Source organism: Atheta coriaria, unplaced genomic scaffold (genome assembly GCF_025399875.1).
Source record: "Atheta coriaria isolate IRGN ID8LTWV9N9 unplaced genomic scaffold, Caltech_Dcor_3.1 hic_scaffold_9_pilon, whole genome shotgun sequence".
NCBI classification, from domain to species: Eukaryota; Metazoa; Arthropoda; class Insecta; order Coleoptera; family Staphylinidae; genus Dalotia; species Dalotia coriaria.
In genome coordinates, this window is record NW_027045451.1 from 3,009,471 (window position 1) to 3,031,941 (window position 22,471).

The 22,471-nt window shown below is 35.8% G+C and overlaps 1 protein-coding gene across 2 annotated transcripts in view; it reads right to left on the reverse strand.

Annotated features, from left to right (window-relative positions):
- Nucleotides 1-22,471, reverse strand: part of LOC135798076 (uncharacterized) — a 36,639-nt gene that overhangs the window by 6,535 nt on the left and 7,633 nt on the right. For both annotated transcript variants that reach the window (XM_065310763.1, XM_065310762.1), the window contains exons 2-3: nucleotides 19,027-19,075; nucleotides 4,188-4,239 (exon numbers count right to left, since the gene is read on the reverse strand). The gene's annotated coding sequence lies outside the window, so the exon portion shown is untranslated. The remainder of the gene's footprint in view (nucleotides 1-4,187; nucleotides 4,240-19,026; nucleotides 19,076-22,471) is intronic.

Sequence of the window (22,471 nt, forward strand, 5' to 3'; positions counted from 1 at the left end):
GGTTTTCAGATTAAGTTTCGCGCTTCAACATGTTTTTTGTGTGTTATTTCTCTTTCGATATGTCATAACATCGCGAGTATGTAATGAAAAGTGTGATGTAAGAACACAGCCAACGACATGACCTGCAATGTCAACTTTGCGGTGCGCGCCCGCCGCAAATGCATAAGTAACGTTTTCGCATTAAATTCAGGCGCCTGAATAATTCATCGAATTCTTCGCCATCTGCGGACTAAATTGGGACGACGCGCGGTGGATTTAATTTGGAAGTTGTTGTATAAAAACATCGCATTTGCATTCAGATGAAACTCATTTCTCATTTCTTTTATTTTACTTTTTTGGTAAGCATTATATTATAAGTTGGAAATAATAGATTGGTGGTGTTCTTGGAAATCCACTTGAATGGTATATAATTTTCATATTAGACCCTCGTTTAGTACCCCAAGTTAAACGTGTTTGTAAACATCATAATCATTCAAAACTGCGTCGGGTTCCATTCCACAGAAGCTTGAAATTTAAAAGGTAAGTTGAATGCCGGCGATAAATATTAATCATGCATGAAATAAAACTATAACACACAACGTTATTGCAACATTTAATTTGTTGTTTGCTTGGCTCGTGGTCTATGAATTCTAGCGTATAAATAACGCCCGACGTGTGTGTTGTTCGCAGGGTTACAGTACAGTTTTGATAAATGACCGCGGCGGACATAAATAACGACTTTTGAAAAACTTTCTCATTTATAAAACGCGCGGCCGACTGGACTGGCGGTCGGAATGACCATGTGCGATGTCGTTTCGCTGCCGTCAAGTTGTCATGCGAATTAAGCGCCGCAGCCAATGAAATCGAAAACGACACCCAAGATAAATGGCGAATAATTGCAACACATTGCATGAACACTTGTACTTAAACACTTTCAGCATTTCGAACAAAACCCACCTACGCTAAGATTTAATTTTTTTAAAGTAAAACTGAGACTTAAATAAAACTTAAGCTTGATTGAATAAAAGCTGATTAAATTGGTGCAGGTTTGCGGCGATTGATGCATTTCGGAGCATCAAAACGCCCACACGAAAAGCTCAGCCGATCGGCTTGAATCACCGCCGATTGCTGCAAATATTCGCGGCGTCGGCAGCGGACTCGCCATCCTCGCCAAACCCGCCACGAGCAAAGACCAAAGCCACCAAAGCGAACCAGCCAACTCTTTAAACGAAGCGAGTCATTGGCTCCGTGACCTTGCGGTGACCCACACGCTGTCATTGGGCCGCGTCCGTGTTCGCGCACAAGCGCATACACACTCGCCTAGGCCGTGTGTATCTATTGTTATGACTTTTTATTTATTGTACACGTCGATTATTACGAAATATCAAAATGCACCGCCGACGCGCAATCAGATTCAAAGAAAAACACGTGACACATCGAACAATGTCAAATCAATTTTTATCTAATGGCACTGAAGGCTGTGAAGCTTGAACCATTACGGACACAAAATGACAGATGGAAATTACGTAATTTATTGTCGCTGCTGTGAAAACGGCCGAAGTGTGCGAAAGCTTTACTGTTAGCTTTTCCTCTTGCAATCTTTGGCAAATATCAAAATGTACAAACAAATTGGCACCGAAAACGGTACTTGGTAGTAGTCTCTCTTCCAACGGTACGGTTCCAATCTTTCGCTCGATAAATTAGCCGCGCATTCAAATCGCGCGCGCGCGCGCGAACCTTATAAAGGTCCTCAGTCGCGGTCGAGCGCGCTGCGATTTTCCAGAAAATGTGCCCATTTATTTCATAATTAGGTGAATATATATCTGCGCTGGTAATAACACCGTTAGGTTGTTAATGGTGTACACGCTGGTTATGGTGCCACTCGGTACCTAAGCTGGTATGTAAGCATAAAGGCATACTTACGACGCCAACCCAGTTAAAGAGGGTCAAATCGAAAGAAAAACTCCAAATGAACCATAACACACGTGATTATTTCGCTTGTTTTACTACATAACAGGATCGCAAAGCGCAAACATAATGTTAAAATTTATCTCGGGATTAAAATAACATCTGCTTGCCGTTGCGACTTTTTTTCACACACTTTCCCAGAATGTGGTGTTGACAGAAGCGAAACAAAGAACAATTTACAAACGTAATTAAACAGTTTCTAATTGACATGCACCCAACTGCACTTTGTACTGTATAACTACAAGAAAATTATCTAAAATATTTATTTGCTGTTTATCACTCCCATAGCTAGGAGATGACAGTGGAATGAAAACAAATCACTGCAAAACACGCAACATATCTACAACAATAGCATACATTTGCAATAAATCAACAGGAGTTCGCTTTTGGTTAGCAATTCATGCGTCTAACCAACCATTATGACAGAAACTATATATAACAAAACCAAATTCGATTTTAAACATGCGAGAGTCAAGTTCATAGCTGCGTTTACTCTTTTAACTTAGCGAGTAGGTGTTAATAGTGTGTATTGTATGCGCATATACGCGGAATCGGGAATTCCTGCATAATAACCAATAAAATGAGCAATAAATTTCTGTAACGACGTTGATTTGCACCGCGCCGGATAACCAAATCGACCGATTACAGCAGATTTATGCGAGAATAATAGTTCTTGTGATGAAACAATGTTTTTGCGGTTACGTACTTTGTTGCTACTTCATTCATAATAATTTATACAAAGTAATAACAATATGATGAAGACATGACTTTATTATTGACAGATAATGAAAAAAAAATTTATGGATGAAAATCACAATTGCAATTATAAGTTTATTGCTTTTGTAACTAGAAAATGTCAAATTTAAATGATGGGCATTCATGCCTGCTAACCCAATATCAAAAATACCACCCGGTGTAATTATTTTATGTAATAACAAAGTAATTACTTCATTATAAGGTAAAAACAATTCCTCCGCTTACAACAACATCTGGTGTGTAGTCTAGGCAACAATAAAGGAAAACGAAAAATAATCCGATGTTGTCCAACTTAACTCAATAAATTTGATAATAACTTTATACTATGCTTATTGATATAGAACAACAATTCTATAATCGTATTAAAACTGCTATTTACAATCCTAAGCTGATCTAACCAACAACTTTTACTCTTTAAGTTTAACTGTCCACCATGCAGCACTTGTAGATGTAATATAAGTTGCCTACTAACACAAGCAAACGCTATGTACGTGGATATTGCTAGTGTATTGAAATATATGAGTATATGAATATAATTTTTGCATTGCAACGCGCAAAAGTCGCATCTCGTCGGCATAGCCACGGATCTGCATAAGCGAATTTTACGACGACAATAAAATTCGAATCGTAATGGGTCGCTCTTAATTACACTTATATGCACCGCTCGCACCGTCATAACTAACTAACGAACGCGTATGTGTGTGCACATGCGCGCAATATGTGCAAAGAGCAAAGATTCCACGAGATCTAAAATGACATCGCGTCGCAATCTCAAGCCGAGGAGTGCATACAGGTACAAGTGCTTACCAACTAGTATCAACCGTACGAATATTATTGCGGGGAACAAAAGTTCGCTCTTGCGCATTGCTAAAAATGACGAGGTAATATAATCATCGGCTTGTTCTTTATGTGCGACTCGACCTAAAAATTCTTTAAGACCTTAATCATAGCGACCTATAGGTACACTTATACATGATCTGATATGCAACTGAATATATTGGCTTTAAAGTTGAATTTATTCACCGGTGACAACGAATTTTTATGGGCAGATATTATTTTCGGAATTTATGGAGGAGTACGTTTTAACTTTTTCATATACAGGGTAAAATGAAAATGTTTGTAAGTAAAAGTATATGTTCGAAACTTATACCGCAAGTCAAACATATGTTCCTTCACTAAAACCAAATTTTGTATTACAAAACGGCTTAATTATTGTTTGATTTGACATTTTCTGAAACGAAATCAGGTTTGTCACATGTTGAAAATGTTTAACAAATCACACAAAACAGCAACCACGGTCACGAAATATGTTAATCCTAGAAAATCGTGTTTTCGAACAAGATCACAAAGAGCTTTACTTTCGATTTCAAAACATTTCAATCAAAATTACCATACAAAATAAAAATATATCACGAACTTTACTACGTACTTCATACTGCGAACACCATACTGGTTGTATAATTTTATTATTAATGAACACTTACTTATTATGATGTAACAAAGATTCATCGCGCGTTGTGGGATGTTGGATACAATCTGAAACAAAAAGTTTTCATCAGCATTTCATCAGAAAACCGTACGAAAATATGCATAAAAGAACCTTTTATATGCACGCACATTATAACCATCCTATCATATTTAAATTGCCGTGAAAATATTGTCTATAAACATGAGTCTAACTGTTCTCGCCTAATTTTTAACGCGCATTTCATTCGAAAACAAATTTCAGAACCTCGGCGGTGTTGTGCAAGTGCGCCGCCTATTCACGGATTCCGATCGCAAGACGACACATACCTACGTTATGTGACCCTAACCTTAACCCATCCCGTGGGTTTTTGATCTTCGGCGCGCGTGAAAGACCATGCGGACACATTTTCTGCGCGATAGGCGCAGCGGAATTGTTTTCCACGAGAACCGTGCGGGCATTAAAACACGACATGGGATCAGGACGCGCTTACATGCGTTACTAAGTTTACAAAACTTTATATGAATTGGTTGATTATGAACCTTAGAGTTAAATTTAATACCTAAACAACAACATTTTCTGTTGCAGGATGTTCTTTGAAATGAAAATTTTGTACGAATGCGCGTTAAATCAAATTAGATTTGTGTGTGAAATTACAAACAAATTACAAGACTTTATGTCATAATTTTATGCCCAGAGATAGCGTCAAATGTATAAAATTGAATAATTAAAACAGCAGACTTCTGAACCACAGATGAAAACAATTTTCAAGAGAATTTTTATTTTAAATTTAAAATTATTTTTACTGCCATGATATTGCTGAATGTAATTGAAACATTTCAAGAATCCAGTAAATCCAGTAACGATGATTTGTTCGGTTTGCCAATCGTTAGCAATTATAATTGTTGCGCGTCTTTAGTCACCCGACGAACCGCCGCGATGCAGTTGTGTGGCGCATCGAAAAATACCTGCATTGTTCCGCCGCGCATCGGAATGCTGTTAATTGGTTTTTGTTTGCGTGTTATTAGCCGGCATCGACGATGAAGCACTTTCGGTTTCGACGCTCGCCAGCGCATGTATCTATCCGTGGCGTACTCGGCCGGTTACACGCATTTGTACATGGCCGCCATCTTTGGCGAACATTTTTCCATTTCGATGCTCGTTGTGCACTTGTGGTTTTCCGTTTTGTCACGCTCTCAACATAAGTCGCATTTCAGACAAACCGCATGCATAAATCTTTGTCAAGGTGACACGAGTGTTTAATTATTTTAAATGTACTACATAGATAAACAACACAATTCATATTTTTATCTATCTGCGCGCATGCGTTGTTCTGACACATTTGCCTAACCTAAGTTAACCTTAAAATTCATTAACGCCTATACTAGAAACTTGTGGAAAGACAATGTGTACGTTGTATTATTTCAAACGGTGCCATTTTTAAATCGTTTTTTTTTTAATTCTTGTACATGTGCATTACATGTTCCACCTGCGCGTTTGACGGATATACCATTCGAGAGCTTGTGAATTGCTCGATTCCTACACTGAATACAGTTAGCAGCAATGCTCGCCGTTCGCGCTTTTTTTTATCTTCCTTACCGAGCCTGACTGGCCCGCTTTAAAAGAACCGTTCACAATTCACGCTCGTACAGTAGACGATAATAAAATCTTTAAATTAATAATGTGTATCTCGCCTCTAAACAACTCTCTCAGTCCCACACCATTATATTTCTTATTATTACGTAATTCACAAAATAACAACAAAAAAACTAAAGCACACCAAAAGTAAGTCAAATATTGAACAATAGACTTCACAGAGACTATTTTTACTGTAAAAAAATGTCGCTGTACCCGTAATGCAAAAAACCAACTGATCGTGAAGAACGTTACCACTTTGCAATTTCAATTTGTACTTGTTACTTCTACAAACCAGTCGTTATTAATGTTCTGCTCTGCCCGGTGGTTGTGTTCAGAAGGTAATGATAATTGGTTAATTAAAAAGGCAAACAAATTGGTTATTTAAATACAAAACGGCCTTCGCATTGCTGCCGACGGACGACTGGTGTATCATCATGCAGGTTTTTATTTATTGCGCATATTGCTCATTCTGAGATTGTTTAATAGTTTGCGATTGGAAACAAATGTACAAGTTTGCTTATCTGCGTGAGGCACGACGAGAGGAAAATTGATAAAATCAGTGAAAACAAATATACAACACGAAGAGATGTTCAAGGCTACGATAACTCCTTGAAAATAGCTACCTAAGAAGTGTTTTAATCTTGATTAATATTTTATCATCATCATTCAGATATTCACGTAATTTTTTTAAAGTTAAATGTACGGAATAACTTCAGTAGCACTATTTATCGACTGCCGAATATCATCTGGCCTTGATGAAGGCGTTTCTTGAAGAATAATTGTACAGTTTGGTTTTTTATTATGTAATTATAATCTTTACGCGTATTATAATTACGTCTGATATGGTACGAGTCGTTGCAGCGGCGTTCTAACACGTTCGATTAATTACACGTCTTGGAAGAGTTAATTACATAATGACCTCATCCTTAAATTTAAATCGAAAACACTACTACTAAAAATAGTCTACTGGTGATATCTCGGAATACGTTTTATTGCATAAGATCTAATAAAACGATTCAATCAGGAATTCAATTAAATCGTACACGGCGCAAGTAAAATGTAAAAAACGAAAGCTTTTACTCAGCTTTTACTGTATGTGTGTAATATTGGTTGTCTAAAACAACGCTAGTTGGAGTTGAAAACTTGAGTTAAATGCTCGCGCTGCGAAAATAATGTTGCAATGTTCTTCCTAGTTGTCCTCGTGTTTCTGCATTTGTTACTGATAAACTCGGGATGATCAACGGACGCAGAGCACACTGGGAATAGCCCGTGGCCGGGTCGACGGCGCACGGCCCCAGCGAACAAACAAGCCCATCGTGCCAGTTCTGCGATGTAACGAGCGCGGCGGACATCAGGCTGCAGGAATAAGTATTTGTATAATCGTCGTTTATGCCAATCCGGCGGGCCCAAGCATTGGAAACCAGAAAGCAGCCATCGGAGGCAGCGGCAGCGAACGCTGAACGGATATCGTTGACCCGCTGAAAGGGATATTAGTTAACTGTACTCGGCTGCTTTCTTGCATTGTTGTTCGTTCTTCTTCTCGCTATCATCGTCTTTCTAGGCTGGCGTGTCGATTTCGAAGAAACAAGATTTTGCAGAGCAAAACTCAACGAATACACATTTGTAGCATGAAAAAAATAGATTAGAAATTTTTATTTTATTCATTTTAAGACAATAGTCTTATTCTTAATTCGTGATTTTCACCAATTGTGGCATTGTTCTAATTTAGTGCAGCTCGTGTTAAATGCGTCGCGTTTGTCATGCAGGTTATGTTGTTGAAAGTTCTTCAACAACGAACGAACGGTTTGCGATTGTGGTACGGTACCACAAAGAAAATTTAAATTCTAATTCTCGACTAATGAATTTACACGAAAAAGCTATCAGCAAGAAGTGCACCTAATTACAAACAATTTACCTAACACCTGACACTTCACCTACATTCATTATTAACGTATATAAAACACAATTGCAAAATATTGGTTAAGTGGAGTGCTGTGTGTTGCTTACTTTTCTACTAAGAATATTTTTGCTCAAATTGCAAATAAAGACAATAAAACAATAATGATAAAGAGCAATTTCATATATCGTTTGGTGCGTCGCGTCGTTTCGTTTTTATTTATCAGGTCGTAAATCAAACAAACAAATATGAAAATTACAGGCCATCGCAAACGCATCCACTTATAGGCGTCGAGCGAGAAGACGCGCGTCCAACAGAAAAACTCAAATTGGTAATCACATGTTCCCGCTTATAATTCGTAGTTATGATATTTGTGCTTTCATACATAATGCATTCGAACGGAGATGAAAAGTAACATTATAATAATATGTAACGAAGTAACAGCGAAACACGGCCACGCACGAGACGACATAACAACGTAACAAGCCTCGAAGTGAGTATGAATAATACACACACAGAATTTTCGTCTGTATGCGTACTTGAAGTACGTACAGGAATCGATAGCGCGTCGTTGTTAAACGGCGATTCGAAATTCATTTTTCTTACATTTGACGCGCGCGCTCTTCGCTGTCGCAATACGAATCTGAAATGTAATAAAAATGTGTGCGTTTTGTGCGCTCCATGTTTGGTAAATACAAACGCACGATTTCGATTATTGATTGTGTGGCTCCGCGAGTGAAAGAGATTGAAAATCATGAGTTATCGTGTGTTATTCAACGGAATGATGATTTCTGGAGGTGCGCATTGCGCAGTTATTGACGTCTGATCGCTTGTGTGTTTAGTAAATAATCCATTTTGAAATTACGGTTTTATTATTACAACATTTTCGTCATCTGATAACACATTCTTCGTATTCATCATTTATCAGTCGACATAATTATTGTTATGTCAAGACGTCGACTGCTTCACTGATGTAAGCCACTAATCGCGAATAAAGCGCGGTTACCAAAGAGTAAACAAATTAAATTTCTCAACTGATGTTTCCTGATGCAAATACCCACCGCGCACAAAAGAATAGCATCGTCGATCGTGAAGACATAATTAGAAAATTGCAAAACTGTAATGCACGGTGAAGTGAAGTGTGCAACTGCCTTCGATGTCTTTTGTCATGCTAATATATAATGCGCGCAATTTGCAAAGAGTCGGTTTCATGTCTTATTGTCTCGGGCATTATTGTCAACGACGTAAACAAGTTTTTGTTTTTGCATACAACTCAAGTCATTTGTATACGTAACTTGATTTAGTTTTTGTCGAGAGAAATGGCAAATTGGATTAATTCGTTACAGTGTCATGGAGGAACAAACCAAACATAATTTTAAACTGGTTAGGCACTTTCACTTAACTTCTATGATAAATCACATTTAAGTAAGTCACAAATTGTTGCTTTTTATGCATTAGACACATTAAATTAAGATAAAACTCTCTCCAAAATTTCAAAAATGATTTTTAAACAATTCTAAAGTTCTATTATTATTATTATTGTTATTACAGGTGTTTAACTAATAGTGTATACTTAAATGGTTTAAATATTTCTTTTAAATGTACATTAACGAAAGTTAACGACCATCATTAAAGTGTAAATGAAGAAATGCTCATTTTTTACATTTAATGTTACGTAGATTTTAAATACACGCTTGGAAATTGAATGTTTCTGATAATCATGATACTCATTACCCTCATTGGGTTGCATTTCCGTGTGATACTGCAGTCGAAGAGATTATAAGTGCATAAAACGCGCACTTGTCTGCCGCATGTATTACTATACTCTAGATCTTTGTTTGTCACCTGCATTTGAATTAATTAGTGTAATTTCGCACGTATGAAATCGAAATATAGATACAATCGAAAATCCAGCGATGTTCTTTCCCACCATTATTTAATTAACTACTTTGCTCTCGCTTTGCCTATGAATATCTACCTATGCACTTTTTTCGTTGTTCTATTTTAAGTAGGTTTTATATTTCACCGACAATACGCGCAGATGAGCGAAAGAGAGAATCGCTAATATCAAAACAATAAATTATGGAGCTATGGAGGAAGCTATGGTGTGAGAAACATGAAGTGGATGCGTTTGTTGCCTGCCTGAGAGACGCATCATTGTTGTGTATGCAAGATGAAATTTTGCAATTCATCGACAGTGCGCAACTTAAGATGTTAATATGCATATACTGAAAGATGCAGAGCACTCGTGTGAATGTAGGGTAATATTGTGCAAAATAAGATTTACTTTCATATTTCTCACTATTTGTAAATGATATTGTTTTTCATGTTATGAAAAAATTTATCTTGTGCCCAATCTGTCAATCATAATCTTAATTTTAATTTAAATTAATAAAGCCAACTGATAAAAATGCACTTTAGCGCCCTTTCGATTCGAATTTAATAACTATTATTATGCTTAAATCTCGTTCCCACGTTAAATTTCCAATTTAACTAGCTTATTTAATAGAGAATAGTCCGTAAATTAAGACGCTGCGATGCGATCCTAATTATCACTTTTATTTTACGAGATATTCGCAATTGAATAAAATGGGCAAACATTAAAAAATGTCACTTTTTAGCACTTTTAGTGGCGTGTTTCGACCTTTTACTCTTGGAAATATAATTCTTTTATATTTTTATCTGATAGAGAATCTTCCAATCTTTCATAATCAGCAATTCGTTGGTTGCTATCGATTTTAGTTTAAGAGATATTAATTATCCAAAATCCTCGATAAAAAGTATCAAGCACCCCCCCCTTGGCAATTTTTTCTTAAGAATGAAAATTTAATGTCTCAGATTTCCGTTTTAACTATCCTATTTTACAGAGAATAGTCCGTAGCTTAAGACGCTGCGATCAGATCCTAATTATCTCTTTTAGTTTACGAGATATTCGCGATTGAATAAAATGGGCAAAAATTGATAAATGTCACTTTTTAGTACATTTAGTCGCGTTTTTCGACCTTTTACTGTAGGAAATAAAATTAATTTAAAATTCTAACTGATAGAGAATTTTCCAATCTTTCATAATCTATAATTCGTTGGTAGCTATCGCTTTTAGTTTAAGAGATATTAATTATCAAAAACCGTCGATAAAAATTATCAAGCACCCCCCCTTGGCAATTTTTTCTTAAGAATAAAAATTTCATGTCTCAGATTTCCGTTTTAACTATCCTATCTTATAGAGAATAGTCCGTAGATTAAGACGCTGCGATCAGATCCTAATTATCTCTTTTAGTTTACGAGATATTCGCGATTGAATAAAATGGGCAAAAATTGAAAAATGCAACTTTTTAGCACTTTTAGGGGCGTTTTTTGACCTTTTACGCTTGGAAATATAATTCTTTTATATTTATATCTGATAGAGAATTATCCAATCTTTCATAATCAGCAATTCGTTGGTTGCTATCGATTTTAGTTTAAGAGATATTAATTATCCAAAATCCTCGATAAAAAGTATCAAGCACCCCCCCTTGGCAATTTTTTCTTAAGAATAAAAATTTCATCTCTCAGATTTCCGTTTTAACTATCCTATCTTATAGAGAATAGTCCGTAGATTAAGACGCTGCAATCAGATCCTAATTATCTCTTTTAGTTTACGAGATATTCGCAATTGAATAAAATGGGCAAAAATTAAAAAAATGTCACTTTTTAGCACTTTTAGTGGCATTTTTCGACCTTTTACTCTTGGAAATATAATTCTTTTATATTTTTATCTGATAGGGAATATTCCAATCTTTCATAATCAGCAATTCGTTGGTTGCTATCGATTTTAATTTAAGAGATATTAATTATCCAAAATCCTCGATGAAAAGTATCAAGCACCCCCCCTTGGCAATTTTTTCTTAAGAATAAAAATTTCATGTCTCAGATTTCCGTTTCAACTATCCTATCTTATAGAGAATAGTCCGTAGATTAAGATGCTGCGATCAGATCCTAATTATCTCTTTTAGTTTACGAGATATTCGCGATTGAATAAAATGGGCAAAAATTGAAAAATGCAACTTTTTAGCACTTTTAGTGGCGTTTTTTGACCTTTTGCTGTTGGAAATATAATTATTTTATATTTTTATCTGATAGGGAATTTTCCAATCTTTCATAATCAGCAATTCGTTAAATTCTAGCGCTTTTAGTTTGATAATAGGAAACTGTATATTTGTGATCTCTTATTCTCTTTGTCTCTTTTTAGTGTTGTTTCATTAATTTTGAAATCACAATGATTCTAAAGAAGTTTTACTTCAAAAATTAAATTGACTGAAATTGGCAAAATCTCACTTCTGATGATGCGAATAAAACGGTAAATTACTTAAACCAATCCGCAAAATCATGTTTGGCATCAGCTCCGTAACTTAATTAGCAATCGCTTAACACGAGGCTAATTAAAAATTCCAGTGGAGCACATCCGGAGTGTCTCGCGCGTTCGATGGGTCAAACTCGCACGCGGCCGTCCACCAACCCATTGAATCCGTGTGTTTGTGTGTGTGTTTACACGCGCTGGTTAAAACTGTACACACAATGTTACATAGTGTACACAGTGCACAACGTTGTAAACGCGCTGGCTACCGGTTCTTCCGTTTTCAGTTAAAATCGATAATTATAACGGCAAATAAATTAATTAACTCGCGCACAGCACACGCAGCGCAAACGAACGCAATTAATCATTGCTAGAATCTAAATATTTACACAACAACGTGTAGAAAACCACCGTTGAAAACGAAATTTGCTCTAATCGCTGGTGATTAATCCGCAGCCACTCAAAGTTAGTTAATTAGTTTGATCAGATGAAATCAGTGATCTGTTTTATTAAATTAGATTTTCGTATATTCGGTGGTCTGTGTTGTCAGTGGAGGTTAATGACGAATTATAGACTTAACCGTATTTAACTGTACATAATATATATTCACTTTTATTCTCACGATTTGTGAATTAATATTATTTCGGCGCAGAAAAAACACCTACGGAGCAGGCTGGGTAGTCGTTAATGTTCGCATAAGCGTAATTGAAATTGAAAAGATTCCCACATGAGAATAACTGTTATCAAATTACGTTATGTTTTAATATTTATTGGATTAACTGGCGATTAACGAATTTTCAATTTCGTATAATGACTTGAGGAATTTTTAAATCATTAAAGTGCCGAGAATGAACGTTTTGGCTTAGAAATCGAAACTGTGGGCATCAAAAGGCAAAATCACCGAATAAAATTATAATCTTTATGGTAACAATGCAATTTTGGTTTTTATTTTCGAGGCTTGACGAGTGTAGCAGCATGGAAAGTTGACTTTTACTTGTGCACACTTAATGAAGGCATTACTTCATTACTTTACATAGAATATTCTCCGCAAATCATTTAGGAACAAGCAGAAAAACGTTACTTTTCGTTGATGTTGCAAGTGTAAAAAGAAAGTTACAACGACAGTTTCAAAATGCTTTGCTAACAAATTATGTGAAGAAAACATTGGAAAATGAAATAAAAAATTGCAAAATGGGGAACAATGCGAAGAAAGTAAGTGCCTCGGACCGCGTAAAATACGAGTGCCTAATGACAATTTCTTAATTTTAACCGGCAGATGAGCGAAGTTTAGCGCGTTTAACCTGCGTGACATAAAAATGAGATGGTAATGATTTGATGCGACAAATCACGACTATGAAAAAGTTTCACTAACTGTGTTGCACTTGAATATAATTAGTTTCGGAGAAAGTGCATCTGTTTTAGAAATCATTATAAATAAACAAAACAATTCATTTATTAAACAGAATCAAATTAATTCGCTGCTCTTTTATATTTTTGAGTAGTAGAAAACGTTAAAATAAAATAATTATTACCGTTGCGCTTGCTGCAACTTTTTGGGTGTGTTTATAATTTATTGCACTGACCTATTAATCTTAGATTCCACCAACATTAGACTCTAATTGTAACGACATTTTTGTTTCGTGCAGATCTTCGAATCAAGATAAATTTTTAGCAACAAGCCAACAATATTGGACAATTAAATGTGTATTGCTTAACACGCACAGGTAGCCTTGACGTAAAATTTTAATTAAAGCGCTTTTTACGGCGCGTATCGCTAGTTAATCGCTAGTTATCTACGTAGTTAAAACATCTATTGCAAAATTTCCAAATTAGCCAGGTGAGCTGCCAGTGCTGAGCCAGTGAGCTCAAGGAGTTTGAAATTTTCTTCATCATAATACAACCCGCATAAATCACAACACTTAATTCAACAGTATAAATAGAAAACGATGAGAATATTTGTCTAATTTTAAAAGCTTTGAATGAGATGTAAACAAGCACTAATAAAGTGTGCGAAATATGCGAGAAAAAAAAAATTGAATCAAAACCTGCAAGGTTTTATTTTGTGATTTAATATTAAGATTGTTAAAGTGTCGCTGTTTTGAGCCGCGTATGCGATTTCGTCTTGCGAAACAATGCGCAAAAAAACACAATCAGCCAGGTAGCAAAGTAGCCGAGGTGCGTAGGCGAATAAATATGTTAAATTGAATGATATGAAATTGTGTGGGAATAATGATATGTAAAAGTATCCTAAATTAATACTATGCCAATGAACATAACGAAAAATTACATGTTGCGCATGCGCGATGTTCAATAACCCAACTTTCGGTTACCAATCAAATTTTCTTGGATTTAATTTTGGTATTGCGTCAAGACGCGACGGAAACAGGAAGTTGAAGGTCCCTTAACCGCTTTTTACGCTCGTCGCACGTAGTAACAAACATGCCGCAAGTCATTCGAACTTGGAGATCACGACCTTCTATTGTTGGCATAATTTTCGGTTGTGCGCACGCCGAAGAAACGCCAAAAGGTAATGTACGAGCGCCGCATTCGAAACTGTGAACTATAACGGCTTTTGAGCAACGCGGAGCATTTTTTTCGCCGCTCCAACCAACAGGCGTTCGGAACAACTGCTTACTTCTAATATCCAGGCGTGATTTATCGTTCCTATAGTTGATAGTAGTAAAATTCCGCGCGCGATATACTAACAGAGTCAAAATATGCAAATATTAAGCACATTATCCAACCCAATAAAAAACGATAAAGACGTATTGCGGTGTGACACCAAACACTTGGGCGCATCCCATATTTACTAAAGATATATATTAATCGTCTTTTAATCGATGTTAATAAATCATTTTCGGTGCGAGAGATATATTGTGCAAGAGAGTGGGTCTAAAGGTCCACGCGGGTCTAAGTCTTTGGCGTTTGGAGTGTGCACGGGGCTAACTGTAAACGGTGCGCCTGTGATTGCTCAATTTCCAGTGCGATCGAACTCTTTTAACTCTTTTTAACGATGGGCGAGCGATTGTTCCCGCCCGGAGCCGTTTGTCGAACTTTTCTCCGATATGCGAGATGCGGCGCTGTCAGTCATTTCGGTCATGCTTCGTCGGGCATGCGTTTATTAATCGCTGAGCATCTCGCAACGAGCGCGGTCCTGAGGAGATGATGGCGAATCAATAAATTGATGAAAAATGACCGAGGTTATAATCAAGATCCTAATTAAGAGATGCATGCCACGCAACAAAGCACAATCCACCGTTCACAAATCTTAATTAATGTTTTGTGTAAATAGCTTATTAATACAAAATTGCTCATCATCTCAGAATGACAATTTCATGGACATTTAAAACTTTTCAACTCCTCGCCTGCAAAATGAGCGATCATAATTTGTACAACAATGAACAATATTAATTTGACTAACTGTGTATGCGTGTTTTATGGGCTTTAATTTAACAATTAAATTAATTAACCACATAGCTTATGAGCGCGTTTACCTCGCGTGTAGTATTATTTGTTTATGAGTTTTTGTTCTCGCAAGTTTAATTTAGTATTTACTGTTGGCTAAATTGCTTACTTGTGTGCAGTGAGACGCAAAAATGTGAATCGAATTAAAACTTTGAATATGCGAATTGATCGTTTGTTCGTGTTCACGAATTTACGTTCGATTAAATTACAGACAATTACTTGCATTCTTACATTAAACTTTAATAATTGTTTGCGATGACCATGTTTTTATTTGCACTTGGAAACTCTACAAACTATAAACTTAAATTGAGTTACACGCTAATCCAGTATAGCTAAGTTCATTAGCATACTTCAATCATCATAAATGAGCAGTATATTTGCCTATATGACAATGAATAATAAGTTTAATGTTGAATAATTAGTAACTAATTGCTAGGTTTAACAAATTATAATAAATGATGAATGGTTAAACCGTTTTAGCAATATCCTGAGGAGTATTTTATAAAATTTTAATTAAAGTTACTTCAATGTTCAAATTATTTGTCAATTTTGTAAAATCAGCAGAAAATTTAAGAAAATTTGTGATTTTGTATTTTGTGCATGCGTAATTGACTTAATTAACCCAACTTTTGAATCAAACATCATAACCCCCACAAAATAATTGAAATAATGTAATTGCATGAACGCACAAAATAGCTCTTTATATTGCTGATGGTATTTGAACCATGTCAATCTCGGTGATTTACGAGACATGCAGATAACATAACATGCAGATTTATTAATTTCCCATAAGTCCAAGTCCATTTCCAGGCGGCGAAATTGCCTTTTTAATGAGCCTCCAATATCAAACACCTTTCATTCACTAGTAGGTATATAAAGAGTCCTGAACTTGTTAGATTTGTTGCTATATGGACAATAACTCTAATACTAATAAAAATTGCTTTGACTTGTTGGATTATAATTTTAATAATTGATATGCTGCGTAAATCATGTAGGTAATCTCTGGCTAATTTATTCATCACCAAAATAAAAATAATTTAATAAATATAAATCTTTTAGATTAACATTCCTGAGGATTCAACATGATGAGATGGCGATAATTTATTTAAACTCAAAGTTTCCTAAAAGGTTCCTTGTTAGTGTCGCTAGGTTGATTGAAATAACTTCGTTTGACTTTTAAAGACTATTTGTAGATTTTAATGAAAATATTAACATAGGTACCCACGAGACTTTTACGATTATGAATTTATTATCTGGCTTACAATATCCATATTCTTAAATTTCAAGCGGATTATAATGCTGGAACATTCAATATGCGTGTAAAATGTTAATATGCTCTTTGAATAATCCAACTTCCAAGCACAACGTGTTGAAAACGAAATAAATTCCCGTGTTTTATAGCAAACTTTCAATTTCTTCCTCGAATTTATTGTAAATCTAACTAACAGGTTCTCGTCGCATATAATTCTCTTCCCGTGATGCAACAGCCATAAATTTAAACATGCATCTGCCGAAAAGGAATCTGTTTCGAACTCGCGTCCGTTTTATATGCAAATTTGAAAACTCCGTGTGTGGCGCAAATGCGGAAATCAGGCGAAACATTATCATCAAAATTGGAAATACGAACCCGCTTCTTGCGCACATTGTTCATATTCGGCGATGTGTAGGCTCGTGCCAAGTGCAATTTGTTTTTGCGTGCGACACTTAAAATTCCATACTTTATGCACGTGAGCCGCCAAGCGACAGCGACAAAGATCAAAGCGAAAGTGGGGAGAAAATTATGCAAATCTTTTTATTGTGCCGTAAATTTTACTTTTGCGAAACGTAACGAAACGGAATTTATCGAGCGTCCAAAATGTTTTATTGCGCCGCCGCTGGTAGAGTTTTATCATTGTTCATTTGCCGTGTGCGACGTTTCCGCAATCGTTAAATGCAGAGATATAGATGGCAATTTAAAACTTGTGAGGAAATAGTGGCTAGTTAAAGCGGTCTAATTTCAAATACGAATAATTCAATTGATTAAGTATCAATTTATAAAATACGATGTTGAACATTAAAAATTAATAAAACTTGTTATAATGTTTGGTTATGTGAACGCGATCAGCGCCACCAAACAAAAAAGCTGGAACTGCCAGCGCAACAGCGGCGGCTGCACAAACTAAAATTTTCTATTCCTCACACTAGGTTAAAAATAAATTAGAAAAAACGAATAATTTCTACGTTTTTTTTTCAAATAACGAAATTCTTAAACAAGTACAGTAACACCTTTTTATATATTCCAATATATGTGATGTAGAATTATGCTCACATGGCATTTAGATCGATCAATCGATTAATTGAATTCATTTTTATAGCCATGTGTAAAGCAATAAACATATTTCATGCAAGTTATAGTTATGTCAAGCGAAGAAATTGGATACTAAACTTTTTCCGCACCTTTGTGCCGCTTCAAAATCTCTAATCAGCCCGCTTATATAAATTCAAATAAAACTCTCAGTTGTCAATAAATCAATTTAAAAATTACACAAGTTGCAAAGCACGCCCGCGTCTACAGCGTTTCCATTTAGGAATACATTCCGATTTCAAATGTTGCCTGCATTATGTGTGTGCAATTATCATAAACAATTTCGTATACAAATTGAATATACTAGATACTAGAAAAGCTTTGAATTGTGCAGACGTACTTTGAATGCATAATCAAACAATGGATTGGTGAATTTTTGAATAATATAAATAATAAATTTATTTATCGTAGCGCAACCGACAACTATTCAATTCACTTACACAATGCGCGTATCTCTGAATATTATGTGTCAAGGAAATTCGCAATTAGTTTATTGTTCTCACTTGACTGTAGAGTTTTTGACACCATAACTTCATAACATAATCTACTTTGAGCGAATCAAGTGTATCTTAACCACAAATTTAATAATAATTGTTTATAAGAAGAACCACTGAAGGACGTGAGCATAAAATAGAGTAGAGCAATCATTTTTTTCATGTTTTGTTTTTATTCATCTACGCACTTGTTATTATATTATTTTTACATTGCCAAATATTTCCACATTCCATGGTTTGATATTGATGATATTGGCACTATTCGCACGTAAACAATTTAACTTTTCATTTCGATATCCATACCATCATCATTATCATGATCATCATCGTGCACGACCCATTCGATTCAATTGCTTCGACTGGCAACTCTGGCCGGTCTCGATTTTACAATCGAAAATTACAGTAATTTGGCGTCATTCAAGAGCGAACTTTATGACAAATACAACAAACGCATGCACACCGCGGCGGCATTAGGCAGCCAACAATCAGTTGGTTTACATTGCCGGTTTGAGATTATTATCGATATAAGCGATGCGCATTCCGCTGTTAAAAGTGAAAACCGCCGATTGCGTCACGCGGCCAAGAGTCAAGATCATCAAACGTATAAATAACGAACGCGCCTATCGGCGCCCGGATCGCCGGAATCAATTGTTATTGCAATGGGCAATGAATGTGTGGTGTACTTACAGATCGTGGACGAGCCAAGCTTCGGACAAATTCCGTACCTCCTTGCGTGCTGCAACAATAAACAATGAATATTAGTGACGAAGTTGGAAACGGAAAACAAGAGCAAATAACGACCAAGCGGCCATTAAACGTTCCTTCATTATCTAAACTTGTAGACATCTCAACGTAAGCGGTATTTGCGGTTTGAGATATGCACGAATGAGTTCCGCGCAACAACATGAATTCAACCGATCTTCAAACTTAAACTGAAGACTACAAAACTGCGTTGAAAACGAAAATTTTCAATGAGAATCTCGCAATACTCGTAAATCAGGAATAATTAAAAATAATTATTAATAATTTCTTCTATTTTAAATTATGGTAATCTTTTGTATGAGAAAACTCGCGATGTTGTTTGTATTTTAATTTGTCCTTCGAATTAATTAGAATTCGAGCATCATAATATTGTTACCATATTTCCCATGCGGTTTTGCAAAAGTTGCAAACATCAAATTGGATAATTACTAACATTTTACATTACACACAACAATTTACACATTATTTTGGTAAGCATACAGTTTAAATTATAAATACACTACACTATTCTTACGAACAGAAAAAGTTTCAACACTTCAACATAATGACATTTTTAGTGTCTTCTGCAAATTAGCAAGGTTTATTATGTTCACGCAAGTTAACATGACACGATTTTTCGGATGCTGTTGGATGCGACAAACGTTACTCGCAATTAACTTGGTTTAGATGCTTTTTTTGCTGTAAACTGCAAATATGGGTGACAGATTTCCCGTTGTTTGGAATGTTTTTTCGTATTATTATTATTATTATGCGGAACGCAACAATGGCTGCTAATGGAACGGCATTGAAACGTACAGAAGTCGGGAGTAAAATAATTGCGTTATCAGAGTGCTGTAGCGTTCTCCGAACACGAATTGACACGAACAATGGAGAACAGCAACAACGTGATTCTAATAGAGATCGACTGCGTGAAGGTTACATGGATTAAGTGAGAGAAAGTCGTTCAAGTTCGTCATTTGTACAAATTCGCATAAAAATCGCGTAGTGTTTTACAAAAACTGCCTACAAGTTGAAACAATACGATGATTTAAAATATTTAGTATTCTTTGTTGTTGTTTTTGCTTTTTTTCAACGTGAGGTGATAAAATATTTGAGGCCCTAAGGCAGTAAAACTATAATATTTGTGAAAAAATTAAATTCAACAAAAATATATCCATATACTATTTGCCCTTGAGCTGTAAATTAATTAAATTGTCTAGTTGCAAAACAATATAGTCTCTATTTATACCTATCAAGACGCGATCGAAAGAAATGAAATTAACAGTAATATTGTAACACGCTACCAGCGAAACTTTCATTCGCGTGTGTGTTTTAGTTCGCGCACATAATTTCAGCCGCCTCGCGCGCGCGCGGAACATGAAACGAGAATAATAAAGCCGCTAACTTATTATCAATAAATAATTGCGCCACGGGCGCACAACTTATAAGCAGCACAAATAAAATTAACTAATGTATCGGCTGGGCTAGCGCGGCGCGCCGCAATAAAATTACCTAAACGGTAATAAGCGCGCGCACTGACAAAGCGCACAAGAAGCGAAAGACGAGAAGGAGGTCGGGCACGGCCGGCGCATACATACTGCTAGATTACAGTTCGGCCTCTGTCCGAGTGTGCGCGGTTTTTTATCAGAAATTTCACTCGCCCGTCGGCGAGGTTGCACAACGCGGACTCGCGACACAGAGAGCCGTAAAAAGGCCCCTTGTGACATGCCAAATTCCAAATCTGCAACGCACAGAAATTTCGTGATTTTCACGCAGTAGATATAATTTTAATTAAGAACAGTTCGCTGGAAACGATGCATCATTCGCTAGATATATCGCGGCCATGGAGAAATTCCTCTTGAAATCGATGCTTATTATGTAAAAATATATCTGTAGTATTTAGCTGGCGAAGCATGTGAACAATTTGAATAATATTCTCGTTTAACGGTTAATTTCACTTTAATCGGATCCCGAAAAAAACACAACATAAAATGATATTGCCTAATATTGCTTCAAACGAATCTCTAACAGTTTTAACATCGCACACATCACCAATTATTGTTTTTATTTTATATTATAATATTTAAGGTAAAACCAAGTTAAAGTGGTATTTTCCGCTTGCCATTTTGACATATCACTTTGGGATATCAATTAGTTGTGGGTATTATGCGTTTAATTAATTAAGCAATCCTGCGAACGTTAGGATTCTGAAAATTGCGAATAATTTGTTTAGAAACGAATTAAGCATTTAAATTGCTAATGCGCACGCCGATTTCAGCAAAATTAATTGCATGAAATTATAAACTTGTTGAAAAAATGCCAAGTAATAAATTAATTAAGCAATTATCATAAAGCAATCTGAAAGCGAAAATACTAATTACTTCCTCGTTCGTTTTCGTCTTTCTGGACATTTGAACTCTTGGACGAACAAGGTGGGCTGTGGATTAGCTACGGATATTCATATGGTTGTAATTTAAGGAGGTTTCCAGTTAGTTTCTTGTATTTCAATTCTCAAAGAGCTATAAAGTTACTTGAAATATGATTATTGTGCGTTTTAGGATTATATTAACATATATATATTTTTTTTAAATTTCAAGTCATGAATCAATCCTGCGAGGCTTCAGGAGTCCTTTATATTCAAAATTAAACGCTGAGGAAAATACAAAACGCAATTTCATGAATTTTCAATGCGTTTGCATTCAAAAAATTAAAATTAACCACAAAAAACAGTTGTTAACTCCTTTGCACATTGCACTAAGTTCCACCTAAAAAATTAATGATCCGTAAAATGTAAGAACATATAATACCTTAATAAAACCAATAAGATTCTGTTTCAAAGCCTGAAGAAATTAACCTCCCCACAAATATGCATATTCATTCCGAGAAGAAATAAAATAATGCCTACAACATGAACGCGTGTCAAATACGCAGAAACACTCGACACGCGTGATAAATAATAACTAGTCTAGTTTGATCCGTATACAATTGGCGAATGTTTCAACTATCACTAATACCCCGAAGCTGTTTAAATTTTTCAACAACGACTCACCGAAATTCCAACGCATCAAACCTCTTACCAACTTACTAATTGCTTGAACTTGCGGCGTAATAATGCGCACGGTGTGAAAGTAATAACCAAATATCTCGTTGACTCATACTGCGCACGCATGAGCACTACCTAGATGGATATTAATTATGCAACGTTAATTACAACCGTAGGAATAATATACGCTTAAACTAGCGAGTAATGCACTGATAATATCCATCGTTTAAATGCTCAAAAGGGGTGTGCCTATTTCTAATTGCTCATTGTTCATTTGTCCGTTTTGCTCATTGAAACATACAACACTTAATCGTCGCGTGTGTGTGTTGGTGGAAGCGCCGGTTAAAC